Raw genomic sequence first — 21,963 nt, forward strand, 5'->3', positions numbered from 1 at the left:
TGTATACTTGACAATGGACTTAGGTAAATACCTTAGTGAATACTTAAATTAATCTTTCCTTGAGGACTCTTTGAAAAAGAGTGGAAGTGGGCAAAGAATTACCTTATGCGCATAGTCTTTCCTATTTCCCCGAGTATGTGATTCTAGTGATCACCCTAAAATGAAATGTTAGTCCAATATCAAGCATATTAACTGAAGCAGGGTCCTTTGTGGTCTGGCTTCAATTTCATCTCATGCCATGTAGTCTTGAAACCATCAACAATGCACCACTTACTGTCCCTCAAGCACACAGCACTCTCACCCCTCACACCTTTCCTGCATCCTCTACAAAGTATACGCTTACCCCAGTTCTCCTCTGCTTAATATTCCTACCCATTTTGTTCAACCCAAAATTCATTTCTAAATTTCTCCCTGACTCCAGACTTAGGAGCTCCCTGCTTTAGCACTTAGCCATAGTGTACCAAGACATCCCTTTAAGTGGCTGCTACCACAGTTAACAAGTTAATATTTATCGAGCACTTACTATGTGTATTAAATAAGCACTGAGCTAAATGCTTTAATATATATAATTTTTTTAAATTCTTATGTCAGTGTTCTGTTTCTGAATAACAAATCAGTAACAAAACTTGGCGACCTTAGACAATAAGCATTTATTATCTCACAGTTTCTGTGGATCAGGAAGGTGGGCGTGGCCCCGCTGGATGCCACGGGGTCAAGGCCTTTCATGAGGTTGCACTCAAGCTGCTGGATGGGGCTGTGGAGTGAACTAAAGGCTGGGAATTTGGTAGTTTGTACGTGGGGAGTCATTTTACTATGTTTTTTTACCTTTTGTGTATGTTTGACATTCTTCATAATTAAAGGCAAAATAAAATTGAAGATGCATAAAGTATCTAAGTCAAGTTAGGAGTGAAGAAGAAAATATAGGGAAAATACTTTAGCGAATCACTATGATACCTCTTTGAAGGAGGTTTTAATATCCCATTTACAGATGAGGAAACTGAAACTCATTGAGATTAGAAGATACTAGAACTGGAATTATAGCCATGTCTGTTTCACTCCAAAGCCCACATTTTCCTCACTGTACCACACTAATATAGACAAATGTTATCTCTGCATCTAAGATGTTTAGGCTGCACAGGATTCTGGGAATGCATGAGTTTACATTCATGCCCACATCACAATGGCTCAGCCTTCATCATCCCCCACTTAACATCTAAAGTTACCTGGTATCTCACCTGAGCTGAGCCTTAATATCAATCCATCTTCACAGCACTCCTAGTAGGCGGGAATTGTTACCCCCCTTTATCAGAAGGGAAAAGAGACTCAAAGACATGAAGTCAAGTCACATAGCTAGATGAGGTGGAGGGGGTTCTGATGAGAATCTAGGGCTGTCGGACCACAAAATGATTGTTCTTTCTGTTAGCAGAAGTGCCATTGTAGAATGGTAATCCTATTAAGGGAAAAATATCTACGATGATTTCATTTATATATGGAATATAAAGAGCAAAATTACAGAACATACAAAGTAGAAACAGACTCATAGATACAGAGAACAGACTGATGGTTGCCAGAGGGGAGGAGAGGGGCGTTGCAGGGCTGGGTGAAAAACCTAATGACATTGAGATATACAGGTTGGCATTACAAAATAGTCATGGGATGTAAAGTACAGCATAGGGAACATAGTCAATAATATTGTAATAACTATGGTGCCAGGTGGGTACTGGAAATATAAGGGGAACACATTGTAAAGTATATGATTGTCTAACCACTATGCTGTACGCCTGAAATTAATACAAAATAATATTGAATATAAATGATAATTTAAAAATATTTTAAATCTGGACTAGCCGTTCAGTAGCCTGAGTTGTGAGCCCCTTTTCTTGCTGATTACCAAGGAGACCCTTCTCCTATTACTTTCCCAGCTGGCCATAGTCTTCACATCTACACAAGAGAAGCCTGGTCTCAATATCCCTTATGGGGTTTTCAAACCGTAGGTCAGACCCATTAGCAAGTACTGTGATCAAATCAACAGGGTCACCACAGGCATTAAAAAAAGAGACAAAAAAAAAGAAGAAGGAAAACCCCATCAGAATGAAGATGAGCACTGTTTTATGACAGACACACACAAACATACATAGGCATGTGTGTATGTGTATGTTCATTGGTCATGATCTAAGACCAGTTTGTCACTGCAGGCTGCTGTGGAGAATTTGAAAGTTACTGCTTTAAGGCACCGCTCAGGCTAGGACTCAGGCGAGTTAGGTCTGACAATTTGCAAATGCAAACCCACTAGTTCCCTATACACTGTAGACCAACAGAAAGAAGAGGACTTGAGATTTCAACAGACTTGGATTTGACTTCTAGTTCTGACTTTATGCCCTGGGGCAAGTCATTTCACCTCTTCGGGCTACAGTTTCATCATCTGTAAAATTCAAGTCATAATGCCCATCTTATCAGACAATAATGAGGCTTAAATAAGAAAATATAAACACTTAGCACATAGCCATGCTCAAAAAGTGGTACTTAAAATCATTATTAATGTTAATATCTTTATGATGACCATTATCATTATTTTAAATTATATTGAAAGTACTTGTTCACATGTTTCTTTCTTTGTCATTATATTTCCAAAACACATTTTACTTAAAGCAAATTGATTATGTTTACAGTACCTTCAAAGTTAGAACTAGAACCAGAAGATATAACGAGGACGCCACATAGTTCCCAGCACATTTATCAAAGGACTTTCATTCAGTTCAGAAGTCCCACACTCAGAAGGGCTCCACGTTGGGTTTAATGCTCTGTTGGCAACATCTTGAAATTGTGAATAATTTTGTCTTTGAACATTTGTTTTGTAAAGTCTAATGGGACAGGGGAACAGACTGGTGAGCCAAAGAGATACAGGCAATGAATGCGTCCACCGTTCCTTGACACCCCTTCACATATAGTGTCAGCCATGCCTCATGGGCACAAAATTCCAGTGGACGTACAATGTGTGGGAGTTCAACGAGGCTCAAACCAAGTGTAAGGTCAGTGTATCACTCTGTGACGGAGTAAGCTGGGGGATGGGGCGCTGACCCCCCTAAGAGGTCATGCTTTTTATTGAAACCAGAACATGTCTCCAGCCACCAAGCAGGCTGCCATCTGTTTCAGCTAACCGCTTTAACCACTCATCCAGCCTCCTTTTAGTCCGTCCTTACTCATCAGAAAGCCAAAGGTGGAGAATGTCAGTAGAATGTGCACATATCAAAAAGTTAAAAAAACAGTTGAGTTCATTTTGTGCAGTATTTATACTATTCTGATAAGAATGAAAGGTCTAGCCCTAGCCCACTTGGCTCAGTAGATCAAGCATCAGCCTGCGGACTGAAGGATCCCAGTTTTGATTCCGGCCAAGGGCACATGCCTGGGTTGCGGGCTGAGAGCAATGATTCTCTCTCATCATTGATGTTTCTTTTTTTAAAAAAAAAATATATTTTATTGATTTTTTTACAGAGAGGAAGGGAGAGGGATAGAAAGTTAGAAACATCGATGAAAGAGAAACATAGATCAGCTGCCTCCTGCACACCCCCTACTGGGGATGTGCCCGTAACCAAGGTACATGCCCTTGACCAGAATCGAACCTGGGACCTTTCAGTCCACAGGCCGACGCTCTATCTACTGAGCCAAACCGGTTTCGGCCATCATTGATGTTTCTATCTCTCTCTCCTTCTCCCTTCCTCTCTGAAACCAATAAAGAAATATTTTTTTTAAAAAAAAAAAAAGAATGAAAGGTATATTTATGTCTACATTACAGGACACAAATTTCGAATGCAACATATATTCGGAATGCTATTTTGGCATTTCCACATAGGATTTTGTTGGCAGAATTCCGCAAATAGTTGTGAGTGCAGTGCCTTCCAGGGAGTCGGAGCAGGATTTTAGTAGGAGGGCTCTTCCTTCTTCCTCCTCCCCACCCTTCTCTAGCTACCGCCTGTCTCAACAGCTGGCCGATGGCTTTTGCACAATCTAATCGGTGACAGGCATCCAGGCCAACTTCTCCAGATAGTGACAGATTAATAACAATGTTGATTGGTGGGCCAGTATTTGGTAAAAGGCAACAGGGCTAATATGTCTTGATTGCCGCGAGCTCCAGAATGCTCAGGTTCTTTATTGACTTGCCTGCTGGTACATTTTTATAGCCTCATTCTGCCAAATAGGTGCAAGCCTATTTCAGGTGCAAGCCTATTTCTGAAACACAACTTTTGAACTTTGGACTGCAATAAAATCACTCTGGTTCTTAGGAGTTGATTTTTCTTTGTAAAAATTACTATGCTTCCCTTCCAAGGACGTTATTATAGCAAAGTCATTTTATGTACATTATAGCCAGTATGCAAAAAAACCCTCAGGCTGATAACCCATGGGCTGGAAAAGAACAAACCTAACCTTTAAGGAAGTTGTTTTCAAATGCAAGGCTGTACATTAGAAGGAACAGGGGAGCTTCACAAAGAGGAGGTGCCTGGGTCTCACCTTAAGCGATTCTGAATCAATGGGTCTAGGGTACTTCCAGGGCACTGAGAGTAGAGGCAATTCTACATGCAGCCCCAATTTTGGAACTGCTTAGAGCTACTGCTCTAAGATCTCATTTGTTTAAATTCAGAGGCAAAAATCCAGCCAGTTCAATCCGAACATCAGCCTTCATGTCAGTAGGAGCCCCTGCTGTCTGACAGGCCTAGTGCCAGGGTCTGTGGGGATGGCAGAGCTGAGTAAGACAACCCCCAGCCCAGAGGGGCTTACAGGATGGAGGGCAAGTGAGAATGTCAGCAAGCTAGTAAGAGAGAAGGGAGAGTGTTAGGAGAATATCTGGACCGGAGAGATAGCCAGGCCAGCCGGTGGGATGTCAGACGTGTGTGTTGCCTCTGGAAGGGGACTTCTGGGACACTGTGCCGCTGGTACAGGAAATGCAAAAGAGACTACACAGCAGTGAGCACGCAGGACAGGGACAATGTCTTGTTTGACTTTGTGTCTAAGTGACCAGCACAATGCTAGCACACAGTAGGGGGTAATCAACAAATGTTTGAAGAATAAATGAATGGCCTGATATATGCGTAAGATGCTTAAAGGACCAAAACCGAAAAGATTGGAAAGCTATGTCTGAACCATGTAGGCCTGCAAAGTTCCTGAGCTGAGTAGTTCCACCAACTGAGCTCTTCACCAGGAAATACATTTGCAATAGAGGCATGTGAGTCTGTGTTTGGAGAAAAAGCCTGGAAGTGATGTGGGAAGCAAGAGCCCAAGAGGGGGCTAATATGGACCTGAACTAGGCCAAGGGGAGTGGGGATGAAGTGGAGAATCATGCTAAGAGACTGTTCACTGACATGCTTAGGAAAGAAGCTTGGGCTGTCAATACAAAATACCATAGACAAGATGGCTTGGACAATAGAAAGTTATTTCTCACAGTTCTGGAAGCTGGGAAATCCAATATCAAGGTGCCTGTGGATTTAGTTTCTGGTGAGAGCTCTCTTCTTGGCTTCCTGCTATGTCCTCACATGTCACAGAGAGAGAGTGAGCAAGCTTTCTGGAGCCTCTTCTTATAAGGGCACTTATCCCATTATAAGGGTCCCACCCTCATGACCTCATCTAACCCTAACAACCTCCCGAAGGCTCCATCACCAAATATCATCCCATTGAGGGTCAGGGCCTCAGCATATAAATTTTGGAGGACAGAAAGATTCCGTTGACAATTATGTCTCCCATTTTATAAATAAGAACACAGAAGCTTGGGAAAGCGAGGTGATTTGCCAAATCACCAAACGTGTAAGGGTAAGAGTCAGAAGCTGGCCAACCTATCTCCCACAACCACCATCCTTGCTACTATAATTATTTTTAGCTAGTTATTCTGACATAGCAAGGGCCTCATCTTTAGAATGGACAGTAAAGATACGAAAAATTGCCCAAGCTTACTAGTTATCTGGAAGTACTAATTAACATGACAGCAAGATTTCATTTTTCACTCATCAGATTGTCAAAAATTAAAGACTAATAATATCTAGTGTGAGTGCGGGAGGGGGAAAGGCGTGCTCTTAAATACTGCTTGCAGGAACACACATCAGTGGATGGTTTCAGCGGCAGTTTGGCAGTATCTATAAAAACTTGAAATGTGCCTTCTCTTTGATCAAGCAATTTAGGTTCCTGATACCTACCCCAGGGAAATACTCTCACATGGGTACAAAGAGGCGTACACTGCATTTTCTGGGAGCAATGAAACGTTGGAAGCACCGTATTTCCCCTTAGTAGGGGACAGTTGGAAGAACCTTGTGCATCCAAATCATGACACCTATGAAACCTTCCCAAAGAATGTGGCTGATCTGTACCTTCTGACATAGAATATTTTAGTCAGTAAAACAAGAAAACTATGGAGTATCTATAGCATAATTCTATTTATGAGACCCCAAAAAGGCACCATAATGTCTATGTTATATGTCTAGACATATGTAATATCATTACAAATAAATAAGGATACATGCGCAAAAGGGAAAAGAGAGCTTTTGTTCGGACAATGTGTTGTTTGAGATTTCACACTTAGAATACGCTCATGCTATTGTTTGTATAATCATAACAAATAAATACATAGATTAAAAAGTACCAAAAAGAAGGAGCTTTCCAACACAATATTTCCTTTTCTTTGCTTCTAAGAATAACCTCATGGGGTAGACAGGGTCGAATTATTGCCTCAACATCCTAAGTGTGAGAAACCAGAGTCCGAGAGAAGGAACTTGTCTTGGTAACAGGAGGGTTAGAGGCGAAATCAGGACTAGAATCTAGGTCTCTTGACTCCCTGCCAGTGCTCTGTGGACTGTACCCCCTGCTTCACTCAGCTCCCCACTCTTGCCGCCATGCTGCCCATGGTCAGAGAAAGCCATCAACTCGCTCTTTCAAGAGACCTTCCCAGCCTTGAGAGTTGTAAGGTTTCACACATTTGCTTCTCCCTCTCCCTGTGGGGGCCAGCATCCTCCGAATCTCCACTGGAAACCTGCAGGTTCAGGGTTGCGAAGCCCTTGTCTGATGTTCTGTCCGATTTCCATCCAAATAAATCTCATTTTGCTGATGTCTGTAAAGTCTGACTTTATAGCAGAGAGCTCTCCTGGAACTCTGTCTTTAATAAAAGGGGAAAGAAGTGAAACTACTAATTTAGTTTCTTTAAAAGGCATGTATTTTCATGCACATTAAGTCCATCTGTTGGTGAAATGGATGCCTTTGCACAGCGTATAATTTGATAAAACCCAAAAGAACTCAGAGCTCCCAGCTTGAAGCAGAAATAGAGAAAGTGGCTGGGAACCTGACTGAAGTGGAGAAATCCACCAAACACTATTTTTAGAACTAGAAACTGATTTTTTTTTTTTAAATAGCCATTATGGAGAAAGATCCGTGTCCCTAGTGTAAGAGCCTCTCAGCCTATTTGAACTGCTTCAGGTCCAAGAGCAAAGGGCCCACTGTCCCTGCGGCTCATTCATTGGGGGCTTCTTTTCCGCAGCCTGTGCAGTACCTGAGCCCCTCCCTCTGTCTTCACACCGTCCAGGGCTCCCCATCAGCTGCAGAGAGCTCCCCAACTGCCCATCATGCTCCATTTGTCGGTGCAAAGTGTTTAAAATTGAAACGTTGACAACGCTGAAACTTTGGCATTTCACACTGAAAATCAGAAGTTTCACAGAAAAATCATCAGACGTCAGTATTCTTTTGTCTCTCGAAAAATCAGAAGACCTGGTCATGTTGGGTCCAAATTCCTACACAGTATTAGAGAGCCGTTGCTGAGTCATGATGGCTTTCACTTCTGGGTTTGCCACAGCAGCCCCTGTACACACTTGAAGTTGCAACACCTGGTCTTGAGGATTAAAGTCTGAACCGTTCAGAAGGGCGTTCAGGGTCCTTCACTATTGGCTTCTGGACAGCCTCTCCGTCTTCATCCTTCCCCAGTTCTTTACCCATTTACTTAGTCAATAAACCTTCATTGACTGCTACTATGCACCAGGCTGTGTGTGAGGTGGGTACAAAGACGAATAAAATGCATGTATCAGGGTCTCAGCAGGTGGCACACACGAACTTAGGACAATTCAAGCGGGATTGGTGGAATAGGAGGGGAACCACAAGCATAATACAGTACCCTGAGCCTAGAAACGTCTGGACTGCTGCTACCTGGAGGCCTGAGGGGAGAGGGTTATGGAGAGAAGCTATGACCTTCTGCTGGGAATGCATGCACCTGCAGAGCAAGAGGGAGGGGGAAGGTCCCCTGCTCTCACTATCCTCTCTACTCCAGTCTTGTGAGGGGACTCCCCCAGTGGCCAGAGCCAGAAGCAAAGGGCAAGGAGGCCTCCTGATGCAGTCCAGAGAGGTCAGCCTCCTGGACAGAGAACAGGGCAGAGAGAGGGCAGAGTGCATCTCAGGCGCCAACAGAAGACACTGAGTCAACCCCACTCTGTCCTTCGAGGTACGCACGGGTCAGCGAGGAGAAAGGCAAGGTCCACAGACAATGCCAGTGCAGAGGGGGCAGTGCTGTGTCAGTGAGAATCCCGGCAGGCAATCGGACTCAGAGGAGATAACCACCCAGGCAGGCAGTTGGGAAGCCTCCCAGGAAACTCTGAGCTCCAAGTTGAATACAAATGATTGTAGAACCAGGAGTTAGCCAGAGGGAGAGGCAGAATGTCCTAGGAGAGGGAGCACCCCATCGCTCAGCTTCATGGACACCATATGCTCAACCCCTGGGTCGCTCAAGGTTCACAAATCACAAATCTCTCTTGTTCTTTTGCAACTACGTGCATAGACACTTCCTCTGCGGGAAGAGCCCTACCCACCACCCTTTTGGGGAAATTATCTCATCCCCATCTTCTCCAAGCCATTCCACTTCTGTATGGACCAACAGAAAGATGAGCATGCCGTCACCAAAAGACGCCCCTCAGAATGCTCACAACAGCAACAAACGCCCACACAGCATTACGCATAGTAACCAAATGTGTACCAACAGAGAATGGGTTAGTGCATTACGATATGGCCACAGGATAGAACGCCGCACAGCAATGAGAATGAATGACCTACAAATACGTACAAAAGTATGAAAGAATATCACAAATATAATATTGAGTGAAAGAAACCAGACACGAAAGAGTAGCTCCTGTAGGGTTCCATTGATATGAAGTTGAAGAACAGGCAAAATCAATCTAGGGTGTTAGAATTCAGGGAAGTAGTTACCCCTTAGGGGAGTGGTAGTTACTGCAAGGCAGCTCGAGTCAGAGAGGTTCTGTGTTGCTAGCAATGCCCCGTTTCACGAGCTGAGTGCTGGTTGCAGGGTTCATGAAAACGGCTTGAGCTGTACATTTATGATATGTTTACTATTCTTTGTTATACATTAAGTCCCCTTCTCTGGCCAGCCTCCCCAGGTCATTGAATAACAAGGGCCTCATGTCCAAAGAGCTCAGAAACCCTTCCGTACCAGTCACCCAAGACATCTGAAAACCACTGAGGAAAGAGCAATGACTCGGGAGCCCCAGACGTGCGGCGATTTCCCTGGCGATCCTAGACCAGCCCTGTCCACTCTCTCAGCTCCATCTGCTGCTTTAACATGATGCAGGGGAGCAGGTGTCTTCTAGTTCCTTCCAGCGGCCGGATGTTTTACAGGCATCAGAGACCCACGGGTCCTCCAGCATTCTCTGGATCGCCTTGCCAATTCTGGACAGCCTCTGCTCACGGAACAACTCCGAACTGGCTGCAAGTCTCAGCTGAGCGGCTCCCAACTCTCTCGTCAAGGAGGGACCCTGTCACTAGCTTTCCCCCATGAGCTCCACATAATGAAAGAGGATGCAATTTTTAAAGACATTTATTGTGTAATGGTCCATTTGTTTTAATCAAGATATTTACATATAGCTGCCAACCTGACCTTGCAGCTAGCATGAGATAACCAGTATCTCTCCAACGGGTTATGTCATTTCTGCCAAGGCAGAGTGATATGATCACTTAGTTCTCCTGGGCAGATTCAGAGCAGGTGCTCCATGAAGGATTTCCATTATTAATTTTATGAAATAGAAATTCACTCAGGAGCCCCTATTTCCTTTTCTCAAACTGCTCAGAATGGCACCCCTAGGCCCAGGCTAGTGTATTAGTATTAGTTCCTCATCCGCATACTGAAGAGACTTTGGGATTTGTCCTCAGATATTTCTCGGTACTACCTTCTTTTTTTCTTTTTTTAAATATATTTTATTGATTTTTTTACAGAGAGGAAGGGAGAGGGATAGAGAGGTAGAAACATCGATGAGAAACATCGATCAGTTGCCTCCTGCACACTCTCTACTGGGGATGTGCCCGCAACCAAAGTACGTGCCCTTGACCAGAATTGAACCTGGGACCCTTCAGTCCCCAGGCTGACGCTCTATCCACTGAGCCAAACCGTTTATGGCTCGGTACTACTTTCTTGACTTCTTTTCAATAATGATCTCAGAACCATGTGGCCTTTGCGATGCTACACAAGCCAAGTGAAATGAAACCCAATACAGGCTGCCATTTATGCTGTACCTCTTATATGTGCTGCCTCCTTCCTAGACACCTCCTTTGGCAGGGGTAGGGAATGCTTTTTCTGCCAAGGGCCATTGGACATTTATAACATCATTCGCGGGCCATACAGAATTATCAACTTAAAAATCAGCCTGCTATATTTGGTCAAACATTTAACGAACTCACCCCTAACGCCTTGGCAGGGCCAGACCAAATGATTCTAGGGCCTCACACGGCCCGTGGACTGGACGTTCCCCAACCCTGTCCTATGGGTTTGTGTGGGCTGTGGAGTCAGACAGCATGGGTTCAGGTCTCACCTCTGATCCTTATTGGTCCAGTGACATTGGGTGATCAGGTACCTCACCTCTGAGTCCCCATTTCCTCATCTGTAGAATGGGACTCTGACATAGTTAGGTCATTGAGTTATTGGGAGGATAAAATGCATTTATCCATGCAAGCTCATGGCCCAGCACTTGGCACAGAGAAATAGCTCAAAGCCATTAATAGTAATTCCACTGTCCTCAAAACTCTTTCAAAAAAGCACCATTACCCCCATTTTGTAGAAGAAAATCTGAGGCTCAGAGACTTCCCCACGGTCACACACATGATTGAATGACAGACACAGGATTTTTAAACTGGGTTGTTCTGGACACCAAATCCTGACCTCTTTCCACGAGTCAGTCCTTCAGATGTTGTAGCGGAAAGCCTCACTAGTTGCTTCTATTTCCTTAGAACCATAGATTGCTTTGGAGAGAAAGGATATTTTAATTATTTAATTTAATCATTTAAAAGAAATAAATAAAACTACTGGGTTAGATTTTTGTCCTTGTCATAAAAACTCAGTTTTTCTCAAGTTCATATTTTCATGGACCCATCCATCCATTCAAGATTGTCAGCCTTCGTTTTGTGACTGCTGCCAATCTTGTTTCAGGCTTTAGCAGAAGGCTCAGAGAGCCCTGGCCAAGCTGTGTGACCTTGGACACCTCCGCTCCCTCTCAAGTGGGCCTCAGTTTCCCCTTACATAGAACAGGGGCGGGGGTGAAGCTCCGCAGTCCCTGCAGCCTTGACTTGGGAGCCTCTCTCCTGACATCATCCCAGGGCTTGTCACACACGTGAGCAGCTGGGCTTCAAACGTTTGGTTCCTGCCCTGTCTTCCTGAACTGTGTCAGAGAGGAATGGAAAAAAAAAAAAAAAGAACCCAACATCTGTTTTCACACCAGGGCTGGGAACTCATTCCTGAAACATTTTTCATTTCGTCACGAGTAACAGATCCGCCCTTTGCTCCCTGGCCTCCTTGGCACCCCGTGATAAGACAGGAATGAATGTGCTGATGGGCACTTCCAGGAACCGGAGTCCTCCCTGGCAGGTGCCAGAGCCAGTGCCTGCGAGGACTTCCTAGGCGAGCCCGCCAAGCCACTGTCCTTGGGGCTCTCTTCCCACCAGCACCTCCCTCGGGCCCCTGCAGGCAGATTGGTCACTGGTACGGCCACCAATCAAACATCCTTCTCCCTGACTTCCAGGTTCCTGGGCCACTTGAGGGAGAAGGACCCCCACACACACCTCCTTCTAGCTTCTGAATCTCCAGGCCTGGGAAGAGCTAAGCACACCCTCAGTCCCTCCGATGGCTCCGGGAGGCTCTGCCACTCCCTCCTGGCATGACCTTGAGCTGATATTTATAGAACCCTTACTCTGTACTGGGCATGATCCTAGTTACTTTTTATAGGAATCAACTCATATTTAAACCACTCAACAACCTTACATCTCGTGTGATTAGTTTCATTGTTACCCTATTTCACAGATGAGAAAACTAAGCCACCAAGAGGTTATATAGTTCACCAAAAACCAGATATATCCAGGATTTGAACCCCGACCCTCAGGCTCCAGGGGGGCTCACGGTTACCACCAGGCCAGGCCAGCAGTCCTCAAACACTGTGGTCTCAGGACTCCTTCACAGTCTCCAAAATATTGAGGATCCCCAACAGCTTTCTGTTTCTGTGGTTCCTGTCAATCACCACAATTAGACATTAAAACGGAGAGATTTCTGAAGCTCAAGAACACGGCGCACATGTCCCATTAGTCACCAGAGCAATGGCATCATCACTCATTGAGCAGCCTTCAGAAGACACTCCCCATCGCAAGACAAAAGCAAGTGACAGCTTAGTGTCATTACAAAAATAGTTTTAACCGCATGGACCCCTGAGAGGCTGTCCAGGACTCTGAGGGGTGCCCAGACCACACTTTGAAAACTCAGGCACTGCCCTGCCTCCATTACCTTGCCAGAACATGTGCCTAAGATCTTCCCCGCCTTCTCCCAGGTACTGATGCAGTGAGTAAATGCGTACTGAGCACCAATGCTGTAGGAGGCACCATGCTAGGCACTAGGACACAGCAGGGTTGAACAAACACACTCTACCCTGTGAAGCTTCCAGTCCATTCAGAAAAAAAGAAACCCTTCCAGCCCTAGCCAGGTGGCTCAGTTGGTTGGAGCGCCATCCCATACAACAAAAGGTAGAAGGCTCGATTCCCAGTCAGGGCACATACCTAGGTTGCAGTTCCATCCCCAGGAGGCAACAAACTGATGTTTCTTTCTCACATCAATGTTTCTCTCTTTCTCCCTTCCTCTCACTCTAAAATCAATAAGCATATCCTTGGGCGAGGACAAAAAAAAAAAATTCTTCCAATAAGTAATTTGAAATTATGAAAATTATTAGGAAAGAAAAAATGGGCCACAATGGGAGCTTAACTCAGAGGCACGATGTAGTTGACGGGGCCAGGGAAGGTTTCCTGAGGACTTTGAAAACTGTGACTCTGCTTTGCAAGAAGGAGCTGTTGGCAGGCGCCGGGTGAGGGTTTGGGCTCTGGCATAACCTCCATTCTTCCGGTTCCTTCTGTTCCCAAAAGTACCCAGTTAAACCTTTTCAGTCCAAAGACTTTCACCCCTGGGCTCCTAGCTACTGAGCTCAGAAACCCTTCCATCCCAGCGTTCGGTACCAACACAGCTGGTCCGAGGCCACGCGTAGCGGCAGACGCTGGTGGCCAGGAGAGAGGAGGCAGCTCAGGGAGGAAAAAGAACGTTGCATATTGAACTCCACACTTAAATATAGGCCATTTCAATGAGAGTCTATAATTCAAAATAGTCTTTGAAAGATGCATGGTGTTTTTGTTTTGGGTTTTGTTTTGTTTTTTCCTTTTTCTAAACGCAGAGCCACAAATGCCAAAAAGCAGCTGTAATTTCTTCAGGACAAAAGTCTCGGTGATTCAGAACTTGTCTTTGCTCATCTCATTTCTCTTTTAAAACCAAACCTTCTTACGAGGTCCCTTGGGGTGTTTGGTAGAAGGCACATCAGGTCTGGGGTAGGGCCCGGGTCTCCTCACAGGTAAATTCACTGCGGGCTTTCGAACAAGTTTCTTCTCTGGTTTGGGACCCAGTTTTCACATCTCTGGAGTGGGTGGGGAGGTGCAGAGAAACTGTGACTATATCGGTATTTCACAGACAGTGCAGGGCACCTATGGAGGATGATTTCAGGAGTCATAAAGCCTAAGAGAAAATAACTTCACAAAAAGGGCGATCACTTTTCAATTCTCCTTTTATCCTTGGGATTACATGTCAAAGAGAGACTCCCATGCCCGTGCGTGCGTGTCCTCCCCAGCCCTCGAGGCCTGCTGCTTTCTCTGTCACTGAGAACTGGCCTTCAGCAAGCAAGAGGAGCTAGAATTTAATTTCATCCTTTTGTTAGCACCGTGCATGTGCCTTGGTTAATTTCTACTTTAGTAACTCTATTTTTGTTTTCCTTTATTGTAATGATATAAAATTTCCTTTGTACATAAATGCATTTCAGTTGTTAAAAGTGAGCTATTCAAAAACACACACACACAACATAGCAGATATTACAGGAAGCACAAAGCTATGGCAGCAATGATGGCCATGTCACCACGTCACAGAACTCTGAGGGCTTTCCTCCCTGGTCTAGGCACAGCCCCCACTGGTGGTCTGTGGGATGCTCTCACTGTCCTGCATCCCCCTACTGCCCGCGCTCCCTGGGCGCTGAGGTTGTGCTCAGCAGACTCTGGACCAGGGGTAGAGAGGTCCAGGTTGCTTGGGAATGTTGTCCCGCCGCAGAGAGAAGGACAACAGGTTCCCCTCCAGGAATAACCCTCTGTCTTGCAAGGGGAGGGCCCTGGCGGAGGTTTTAGCCGTGTTCAGAAGAAATCACCGTAACCATGAGTCTGGGTGGTGTAGGACTTTACAAGGTGCTTCCTTGCAGCTGAGCCCAGGAATCCTCCCCACACACCTCCAGTGTAGGTGTTATTTCTGACTTCATTTTACAAGTGAGGAAACAGAAACACGGAAATGACGTAAGAAGTCACACACCTGGAAAGAGATGGAATGAGGGCTTTAAATCTGCATCTTTTGTCACCAACGTTCATGCTTGTTCAACTACAAATGACGCAGAAGAAGGTTTGGAAAGAAATCAGGAAGATGAATCCGGGTATTTTTATGGTGATAACTATCTTGTTCTATGAATATACTATCTAAATAGTCCCTCAATGGAACACGTATCTTGTACCCAGTAATGAAAAACAAAAAACAAAAAACCTTGGTGCTAAATTTTTGTATACATCTATAACATGTTTATAAGTAACTTTCTGAAAGTTTAACTGCGGCATTAAAACTCTAAGCACATCTTTGAGGCTCTTGACACATAGCGACCCGTGTTGCCAAAATGCCCTTCAGAGAGGTTGCACCAACCAACCCATGTGACCCGGCGTGAAGGAGGGTGCCCATTCTCTCACACTTACCCTGGTCCTGAGTATTTTCATTAAATTTCTCACAATAAGAGAGAAATGACACTCCAGCGCTTGGATTAGCATTTCTTTGATTATTAGTGAAGTTAAGCACCTTCCCATCTGCTCCTTGACCATTCCGATTTATATCTGGAAACTTTAAGCTCAAGTTCACTGCTGACTTTTTCAATATTGTATACATTCACGACTCAGGGATAAGGGGAAGGGTCCCAGAAGCTCGCTGGGCCCCAGTTTTCCTAACTGTGCAACGGGTTTGGGAGAAAATGCTCTCAAGATCCCCTCAGCTCTAATCTGAACTGGGACAGAGGCAGTACCGATGCTGCTGAGGGCCTGGGGACACTTCCCACTTATCCCAGTAAAGGTGGTCCCAGCTGCCAAGATCAGCACTGAGCTCTGCTTCCCCAGAGGGACAGCCCACCCAGGATCATTCACTGGCAGTGACTGTCTTTTGCATCCATGTTAAACAAAATTAGTTATAATGTAAGAAGCGGTTTTTGTTCTTGTTACCTTCCTGTTTAATTACTCCTCCCTCTCCTTGCATCCCTGCCAATGCCATCAGCGCCCCTATCCTTGGAAAACAGACGTGCAGAAGGTGGACTTGCCGTGGTACCTTCACCATCTCCATGACAACCAGAGGTGATGCTCCTGACATGTTTACAAAGGAACATATCATCCCCAGCTAAGATGAAGAGAATCACAAAGCTATAACAGAAACGTTATATCTGGAAAGTAACTGGAAAGATTAATTTCTGACTATACGCTTCCTTTAATGATGATTATTAAGCTAGAACAAATGCATATTTTTATCTTGGGTGGGTGTCCAGTTAAGATGAATGTTGTTTAGTTGAAAATGCAGGAAGTTTAAATTCCTCCAAACTGATCACTGCTTGACAATGAACATGTGAGCCTGGATAATGAGGAAAGGAGTGGACGTGCATATCTTAACACCCTGGGGAGGCTCAGATAACATGTTTTATTTCATGTCTTCCAGAAAAAGAAAAAAAAAGAGGAGTTGTACGTTTTAGCCTTGGCCTCCCTCTCTGTCCCAGTCCCATCCTTTCAGCCCACGCATCACCCTCACGATGGACAAAGAACGTGAACTACACACGGGGTTGATTTTGGAGTCATGGAGAATGCCGTCTTCCAGGTGCTCCCCACCTGCTCCCTCTCTTTCTGCCCCTTCGCTGCTCTCCTCTGCTGGTCCTCACTGGGCCACACCTTCCTGACCACCTATGGAGAGTTTTTTAGCTTTGTCCCACCTTGTATTCTAGTAGCTCTTGATGTCCAGTCCTCCTGGTCCCCACACCACCTCCCCCCTGCCCACCTGAACTCTAAGTAGAGTGAAGAAGGGTAGATGCCAACCCATCCCTTGTTTCATCTCAGAGCTGAGTGGGGGCGCTTTGCTAAATCGTTGCATATATGCATTTGGCTCTCACCCCTAACCTTGCTTGAGGGGGCAGAGAAGGAGGGAGAGTAACATCTATTGAGTGCCTACTTTATTACAATACTAGAGGACCGGTGCACCAAATTCGTGCATGGGGGGGGGAGGAGGGGGTCCCCTCAGCTCAGCCTGCACCCTCTCCAATCCAGGATCCCTCTCACCTCTCTCTCTCCATCTCTCTCTTTTTCTCTAAATCAATAAAAATTTTAAATATTTTAAAATAAAAACTAATGGTAGCTCCCCTGAAAAGGGCCTCATAGGAGAGAAGTCATGAGCCTAAAGGAAGCCCTAGGATGGAAAAGGTAGACCAGAAGGTCAGGGTGGACAGGAGTTTCCTGAGCCCTATAGCCATAACGACAATGGGAATGGGGAAGATGGAGAGGCAATGAGGATGACGAGAGGCAGTGACAGGGAGCACAGCGTCTCTCACTCCCAGCATCCAAGCTTGGAAGGCTTTGCACTCTTCCCCCAGGGTGCCCTGGCTCCAGGTGACCTCTGCTGCCTGTTGCACTCAGGGAGATGGAGGAGTGGCCCAGTTGGCAGGAGGGGAGTTGAGAATGAGAAAGCAGCAGGTGGCACATTAGCCCCGGGGCCACAGCAGGTGAGAGGGAGGACTCTGGAGTCAGAGAGCCTGGATTCCAGGCTCTGCTCCCTGTTTTCTAAGTTCTAACCTCTGCAACCTCAGGCAAGTCAGTGCACATCTCTGAACCTCAGTTGCCCCATCTCTAAAATGGGTATAATGATAATCCATATCTCAAAATATCATTGAGATAATAAAGTGGAATGAGATTATGTAAAGCACTGAGGAGCATGCCCTTTACTTAGCACGCAGTTAGAGGTTTCCTTGTGGCCATCATTACCGCTGCTGTTGTTATTATTATTTTATCTTAAGGATTGTTAGAGAGCCTCTATATGCAACTCTATTCATGATGTTTGAAAAGTCTCTGACAGAGTCCTGCATTGTGGCCAAGTTAATGCTGCCAAACTTCCAGGTTGGACCACTCAGGGGACCACTCTGAGCCTCAGTTTCCTCATCTGTAACCGGTGTCATTGGACATGGCAGCGTGTGGATTCCATGAGGCAGGGTGGAAAGTGGCCAGCACTGGGCTCGGCACAGAGGAAGGCTGGAGAAATGGGAGTTCCCTTTCTTTTCCTGCTCCCCCTGGGAAAGAGCAGAAACCAAGGTTAAGGACCTGTTGGGCTTCTCTGGCCACCTGGCGGGAGGGAGAGCTGGGTGGAGAGCAGGAAGGGGGTGGTCAGCAGGTCAGCTTAGTCCCCTCTGGGATCCAGCAATTTGGAAGCAGACTCCCTGCCTGCCGCTCGTCCAGCCCACCGCGGCCCTTCCCAGAACAATGGCAGGATACAGGCCTGCGTTCACCAGCAACAGCTACAAGTCACCAGGCCAGGCTGGGTTGGCCTCGGCCAAGCAGGGCTTGTTCCTGGCACACAGAGGGCCAGCAGCCTCCACCTCAAATGAGGGGACCCAGGTACAGCCTGGTAATGTTCATCCCCTGGCTCCCAGGGAGGCCCCAGTGTTAGCGTGAGAACTCTGGGAGTCCTGGGAGACCTGGCAGAGAGACAGGAAAGGGGGCTCAGGGATCCCTGGAACATTGGTCTGAGGGGCTTCACTCACAGATCTCCCTCTCTCGCACTCTGGGCCAGTTTTGACTCCATTCCTGATGACACTATAATAAGCTGCCATTTTTTAACTGAGCACCTACTGTGTGCCAGGCCTAATGTGAAGTACACTCAATCCTCATTATCCCTGGGTTCTGTATCTGCAAATTCACCTACTCGCTAAAATTTATGTGTAACCCCGAAATCAACACTGCAGCTTTTTTCTCTCTCTCTCTTTTTCACTGTCATTCACAGACATGCACAGAGAAGCAACGAAATGTGAATCCCTAAACACACACGTTCTCCACTGGGGTGGGACAAGGCCACGCTCTGCCTCCTGGTTCCAGCTCTCATGCTATAAACAAGGGTCCATCTTACGGCCTGTCTATGCCATGTTTTTCACATTTGGGGGCTTTCTGTTGATAATTTTGCTGTTTAGAAGGGCCCCCGAACTAGTGCTGAAGTGCTGTCCAGCGTTCCTATGCGCAAGAAGGCTGTGATGTCCTTACAGAGAAAATGCATGTGTTAGATAAGCTTTGTTCAGGGTCGAGGCATACTGCCGTTGGCTTGAGTTCATGAATATTAACAAATGAGCAATACATATTAAATGAGGGGTCTCTAAGTAGAAACACACATACAACAACGTCATGCATGGAGAAGTTCATGAAAACACGGCGATGAAAGGCTAACAGTATCTAACCCTGTATTTCCCCTGGGAGCAGTGGCTTAGTGTTCGCTGATGGTTTTTGGTGAAAAAAGCAACAATCGACTGTATTTGTTATCTGATGTGATCTTGCAAAGAATCACTGTAGAGATAAGTATTATTATTTCCCTTTTACAGAGGTGGAGATGGAGACAGAGGAAAGTATAGTTTCCTAAGGTCACCTGTTCAGATGTGGCGGAGCTGGGCTCACACCTGTCTTCCCCCAACGCCTGCATCCCCCCCTCTGCACTGGGACGCAGTGAGGGTGTCTACCTCCCAGAGGGCCAGTGCGACGCTCATACCCACAGGGACAGAATGTATGAGCGGGACCAGCCTGCTGAGCTCCAGCCTGGTCCTCAATTTACAGGGAAACTGAGGCCTGGAGCGAGCAAGTATTGGGCTGAGGGCATATGAACTCACAGAGGCCCAGAGCAACATCTGCATTCTTGGTTCTTACCAGTTCCTTAGCAACATTGCCTGCGGGCCTAAGACCTCATTTTGTAAGTTTCCCATAAACCTTTCTTTGGGAAAATATAGATTTTTTTTTTTAACAAAGAAAACTAATACTTTGTCAAGCGCCTACCACCTGCAGGCATTTATTCTCATGCCCCTGAGAGTAAAGTATTAGCCCTGGAGTTGTCCCGATGGAGCTTTGCCCCTGCGCCCGCAGCATTCACCTCTGCACACAAAGGCATCACTTGGCCCACGTGCAACGGGAGACAGAGGGGCGATGAGTTAATGCCGCACCGACAGTGACGGTGGGGTGCTGTGGATCAGTCGCCTGGCTTCCTCGCTGCTTGGTAGGGATCACCCCAGTCATGGTCCACACTGTCCCCCAGGCTCCCAACGGGACGGAACTCCAGGCTCCCAGGATGGTATCTGGCTTGATTCTGGTTCCTTCCCCTCCTGCCTCAGGTCTCCTCCCCACCAGTGTCTCCTAGGGTCTCCTCCCACTCAAATAGCAGCTTTCCCCTCGAGTGAACAGCGCGCCTGGGACACGGAAGGCAGGCGGTACAGACGGTGACTGGGTTCCACACAGATCAACACGGATCACTGTGTCTTCCTTAACACAATGCCACCTCTGGCCGAGCAAGAACTAATAGGAGGTGCATGGGTGACTTAGAACAAGGGGACCAAGATGAAGAATGGACCACCAGAGAGGGGCAAACAGTAGGTGACAGCCCTGTGCTCAGCCACACAGTAGGTGCTCCAAAAGCAGGTTCTGAGCAGAAGATGAAAAAGCAGGCAGCATTTTTATGCAGGCCTGCTGTGACAGTCATCTGCTAAATGAGACTCACGGACATTATTTCTTTTGCTCCTCTCAGTATATCTATGCAGATTGTCACAGAGGAGTCTCAGAAAGTACACATCGGTGACATTGCATAGTGGCACCATGATTTGATATCAGGCTCATCTGACTGAGCTTTGCTTTATCTCACAGTTACCTGCCCCGCCTCTGAGACTCAAAGATTTCGATGGCAACACGCAATGGAAAGTTCTTAGGGCTGGGGCACATGGTGGGACAATACTGTCGCTCAAATTCCACTCTGTGGGCAGCTGCAGGGGCTATAAGCTTGTAAAACAGACATACCTGTGGCTCCATAGCCCTTGACACTAACTAGATTCTCCCAGCAGGTTCTGTGCTGCTTCCTTGCCAGAGGAACCTGTCTCCGTTATCTATTCCTCTAACACAGGGGTGGGGAACGTCCAGCCCGAGGGCCGAAGAAGGCCCTCGAAATCATTTGGTCTGGCTCTGCCAGGGCATTAGGGGTGAGTTAATGAAATGTTTGACCAAATAGAGCAGGCTGATTTTTAAGCTGAGAATTTTGTATGGCTCACGAATGATGCTATAAATATCCAAATGGCCCTTGGCAGAAAAAAGGTTCCCCACCCGTCCACAAAACTGGCAGCTTTAAACAAACACACGCCTTTATCTCACTGTTTCCACGGGTCAGGAGTCCCAGCATGATGTAGCTCCACTCAGGGTCTCACGGGCTGCAGTCAGGTGCCTGCTGGGCTGTGTTCACCTGGAAGATCAGATGGAGAAGACTGTTTTTCCACACTCATTCAGGTGGCCGGATTCATTGCTGCAGGTGTATGACGGAGGGCCCAGCTTTCAATGGCTGACCAGCTGAGGGCCAGCACAGGCCCTGGGAGCCACCACCGGCCCTGCCATGTGGCCTCTCCAGGTGGCAGTTTGCTTCCCCCAGGCCAGCGGAGAACCTCTCTTCAGGCCACTGAGATAGAGTCACATGCAATGCAGCTGTGGGGGTGACACCCCATCGCCTTTGACATACGATGGGTAAATCTGTTACTTGTGTCACCATCATCCTCCTATATAATAAAGAGGTAATATGCAAATTGACTGTCACACCCTCACACAAGATGGCTGCCCCCATGTGGTCACAAGATGGCCACCCCAAGATGGCCAGCAGGGGAGGGCAGTTGGGATGGACCAGGCCTGCAGGGGAGGGCAGTTGTGGGTGACCTGGCTGGCAAGGGAGGGCAGTTGGGGGCGATCAGGCCAGCAGGGGAGCAGTTAGGCGTCGATCAGGCTGGGAGGGGAGTGGTTAGGGGGTGATCAGGCTGGCAGGCAGAAGCAGTTAGGGGCAATCAGGCAGGCAGGAAGGCAGGCAGGTGAGCGGTTGGGAACCAGCAATCCCAGATTGTGAGAGGGATGTCCAACTGGCAGTCGGACATCCTCTGAGGGGTCCCAGATTGGAGAGGGTGCAGGAGGCTGGGCTGAGGGACACCCCCTCCCCAGTACACGAATTTTGTGCACCGGGCCTCTAGTTTGTAATATAATTAGTTATTACGATTATTATAAATTCGGTATTCTGAAATGCCGTACATACTAAGACCCCATTTACTTTTGGCATAA

General features: G+C 46.6%; 1 long non-coding RNA gene across 12 annotated transcripts in view; it reads right to left on the reverse strand.

Moving 5' to 3' along the window:
• Positions 1-21,963, reverse strand: part of LOC307110632 — a 135,598-nt gene that overhangs the window by 45,180 nt on the left and 68,455 nt on the right. For all 12 annotated transcript variants that reach the window (XR_013814465.1, XR_013814466.1, XR_013814467.1 and 9 more), the window contains one exon: positions 21,011-21,109. This is a non-coding gene — a long non-coding RNA (uncharacterized lncRNA). The remainder of the gene's footprint in view (positions 1-21,010; positions 21,110-21,963) is intronic.

Source organism: Cnephaeus nilssonii, assembly GCF_951640355.1.
Source record: "Cnephaeus nilssonii genome assembly, chromosome: 14".
NCBI classification, from domain to species: Eukaryota; Metazoa; Chordata; class Mammalia; order Chiroptera; family Vespertilionidae; genus Cnephaeus; species Cnephaeus nilssonii.